The following is a 4,044-nucleotide window of genomic DNA, read 5'->3' on the forward strand; positions in this document are numbered from 1 at the left end:
TCTTTTTCCCCTTTGCTGTTGACTAGCTGTGTGACTTTGGGCAAGTCACTACATTTCTGTGGGTCCAAATTTCCTCCTCTGTAAAAGGAGGGGTTTGGACTAGAGGTCCCTTCTGCCTCTGGGAAGGAAGCTCTGTAGTCCCATGGAAATTCCACTAGGAGAAGGGGTCACTTAGGGTTGTTGGGATCTCACCAGTTTTGCTCCCTCTTATGTTCTTGCTCTCTCTCCTCCCCTCCCACTCTTTCCCCCTCCCTGAAGAAGCAGTCCTGGCTGCCTTGGCCACAGCTTCAGCCTAATCCAATCTATCAGAGAGGTAATGAGCTCTAAAAGTATGGATTCAATTAAGGAGGAATTGTGTGTCTACTGGAGCCCACAGCTCGCCAGAGAAAAGGAAGGCTGGGTTTGGCTGAAAGGCCCCATCTGTGCCAGCATATTCTGCATTCATGATCTCTGGCGAAGCCACCCTGAGGACAGTGCTCAAGAGGCAGTCGTCCTTACATGACTTCCTTTCCATGGTTTCATTGCATCCCCTTTTTCTCAAAGCAGGCTGAAGGCAGAGGAAAGCACAGGCTTACCTGAGACGCCCCTTTCTCTAATTGTTTCCTGTCTCCTCTCCATCTCCTCACCAAGGGACACCCCGCCTCAGAAGAGTGACTGTCACTTCTTCCCTCTTCTGCATCGATGTCATTTCAACTTCATCCCTTCTTCTTTTTCTTCTGCAAAGACAGTGCAACCCCAGAAAGCAACATAGTCCTAGCCACCGGAGGAGATGATGAATACTGTGCTCCAGGAGGTAAGTATGATATGGTAGCCAAAAAAACTCCCAAAGTTATATTCAGCTGCATAACTAGAGGCATGTGGTCCCAAGCAAGGGAGGTGTTAGTCAATCAATCTATCAATCAATAAGCAGTTATTAGGGACCCACTACATGCTAATCATTAAGGATTCAAAGACAAAAGGGAAAAGTCCTGGTCCTCAAGGAGATTTTAGTCCAGCCAGGGAAGAGATCACATAAATATATTGTACATATTAGAAATATGTTGTAAAGAATGAGTAAATATTATATAAATAAATTATATAAATATTATATAAAATATTATCTCTCTATATAAAACAGATGAAGAACATATAAATATAAATAAGTAAAGAATACATAAAGAATAAATACAAGTTGGTTTGAGTGAGAGAAAACTAACACCTGGTAGGATCACATAGTGCTTGAGCTGAGCCTTGAAAAAAACTAGGGGGGGCAGCTAGATGGCAGCTAGGTGGCGCAGTGGATAGAGCACCAGCCCTGGAGTCAGGAGTATCTGAGTTCAATTCCTGCCTCAGACACATAACACTTATTAGCTGTGTGACTCTGGGCAAGTCGCTTAACCCCAATTGCCTCACTAAAAGAACAAACCACAACAACAACAACGACAACAACGACAACAACAACAACAACAACAACAACAACACAACAACAACAACACAACAACAACAACAACAAACAACAACACAACAACAACAAGGAATTGTGAGAAAGAGGACATAAGGAAGCAATGATTTTCTAGGCATGAAGGCTGGAAAAGCCCAGAGGCTGTCGCTGAAGAGCAACAAGAAGGCTAGGCTGGCTAGCCAGATCAGAGAAATCTAGACAGGAGAGAGTATAGTAGAGAAGAGGGAGGTCCACAATGTTAAAGGCTGAAGAGAGGTCAAGAAGGATAAGGACTGAAAAACACACAAGGGAGGAGGGGGAGTGCCATCTTTTTGAACACTGCATTTGGCAATTAAGAGATAAATGGTAATTCTGGAAAGAAAAGTAGCTGATGAGTTTAGAAGTCAGAATGTAGAGGGTGGAGAAGTTAGAGGAGAAGAGGTGGAGGCAACATTCATAGATAGCTTTTCCTTTCCTTTTTTTTTAACAGATAACTATCTTTTATTGTGTACATTTTGAAGTGATTCCCAATTTCTTGTTTCACAGAAAATATTAAGTATACTCAGCTTAACATATATGTTGTAAACCTGCCTTCCTCCCTGAATAAAACAAATCATTCCAACCATATATCCAGGAGGCCATTTCACCTGACGTCCTCCAAGGACATGCAGATGGATATGACAGACAGATTTCCCCCCATCTGCACTTTTGTTGATCACCATTCAGTATCCTCTCTTCAGACCCAGGTCAGCTGCACATTTCTTGCCAGCAATCATTAAGTGTCCAAGAAGATTCAAATTCTTCACAATTTCATAGGTGCTCTGCAGAGAGGATCCTCCCTCTGTAGTTCTGTGTATTTTTGAGGATACCCAGGGAGCACTCTGCTATCCCTTCCTCTCTCTAAGACTGACCCAATCCACTTCTTTGTCCACTAATACATTTTCTTGATACCACTTCTTACATGCAGGTCATCAATGAAAACATGCTGTAATCTATCTGTGTCCACCCCATGCTAATACACTATGCTTCTTAACACCTTCTGCTCCCTTTTCTGCCATTCCATTGCCATCACAGAAGAATCCAAAAGGTGTTTACACATTAAATTTTTCTTTCTTTCTTGACCAGAGAATTCATCATCCCACTATAAGCTCCATTTTCATCATCCTCTTCTGCAACAGATATGTGGGTAATGAATTTCTTAGGTATCACCAGGAGATGAGTTGGAACTTGGGAGCAAAGGTCATGAAAAGCAAGACACCACTCATCCTCAGAAATGATTTTGGTCTGGATTTCCTTAATAATTATTTTCCCTGAAGATGATGTCTCCCCTAGCTGAGTAGTCTGAGCTTTGCTGATTTCATCTGCCAAAGTAGCAGCTCCCGTAGCTGGCTTCCACCACTGCAGCCACAACTGCATTCTGCCAAGGCGCCTGCAGGAAACATAGTTTTTTTCTTTAAAAAGATTTTTAGTTTAATTTAATCTTAAATTAAAAATTAATTTAAAATTTAAAAGTAAATTTAAAATAAAAGATTTAAATTAATTTTAAAAATTAAGATTGGGTCTCTATCAGGATCAATGTGGACATGTAGTGACTACCCGTGGGCCCAATCTCACTAGTGATCAGCATGGGAGTTTTGACCTGATTTTTGTTCCAGTTGGTCTGGTTTATTCCTCTTCAGGCAATGTTGTGACACCTTACCCCACTAAACTGGGGATGTTCCACATTGATGCTGGATTTAATGTAGATATCTGATATGTTTAACCCATTACATCTCAGAACCTGGTAGCTCAGGTGATCAACCTCCCAGGTACCCAAGGACTATAGGTGTGTATTGCCCCATGTGATTTTTTAAGGAGTTTATCTGAGAAAAGGAGGACAAATACAGGAGACTAGCTTGAGGGGATGGTAGATTCTAGATATTTTTGTTTTGTTTTGTTTTGTTTTGTTTTTTAGGGTAAGAGACTTGGGAATGTCTGTTGGCAGTACGGAAGAGCCAATAGATTGAAAACTAAAGATGAGAGGATGATAGTGGGGTATGGAAAAGATGGCAGGAGATGAAACCAAGGGTACATATTGAGGGGAGGATCCTTAGAAAGGAAAGAGGCCATCTCTTTGTTAGAATCTAGAGTAAAGGAGAAGAGAATGGGAGATGATATTAAGGGGTTATGAGATGAAGAGAAGGGGAGAAGATGGTGTTGACAATCACTGTCAATCATTGACTTCTATTTTTTTTTCTGAAAAGTGTGAGGTGAAGTCTTCAGCTCTGGAAGTGGGTAGTGTGCAAGATTTGAAGAGAAGAACAGCTTTAGAATTACTGTGTGGGGAATAGGATAGAGAATCAATTGTGAAGGAGTCAAAGGAATAACTTAACTGCAGTGAAGGTCTAATAGAAAGAGTTGTATGATCTGCTTCATCTCCATTCAGCAATTTGTAATTGGAAGAGGAGGAGACAGATGGTAGAAGTAATCCATAGTTAGGGTTTGTCAAGGCAATAATGGTGAAAGGACAAGTGAGGAAAGAATTCAGCAGCAGAGCCTATTATAGGGTTGAATTTCTCATCTAAACATTCAAGACATATAATGGAAGAGAGTGAAGGCAGAACCAAAATAAGGTCTTGGGAAAT

The 4,044-nt window shown here is 41.2% G+C and overlaps 1 pseudogene; it reads right to left on the minus strand.

Moving 5' to 3' along the window:
* Positions 1 to 337: 337 nt before the first annotated feature.
* On the minus strand, positions 338 to 2,836 carry LOC110203002 (adenosine 5'-monophosphoramidase HINT1-like; annotated as a pseudogene).
* Between the last annotated feature and the right edge of the window lie 1,208 nt (positions 2,837 to 4,044).

The sequence above is a fragment of the Phascolarctos cinereus genome, unplaced genomic scaffold (assembly GCF_003287225.1).
Source record: "Phascolarctos cinereus isolate Bilbo 61053 unplaced genomic scaffold, phaCin_HiC Scaffold_1;HRSCAF=81, whole genome shotgun sequence".
Taxonomy (NCBI): Eukaryota; Metazoa; Chordata; class Mammalia; order Diprotodontia; family Phascolarctidae; genus Phascolarctos; species Phascolarctos cinereus.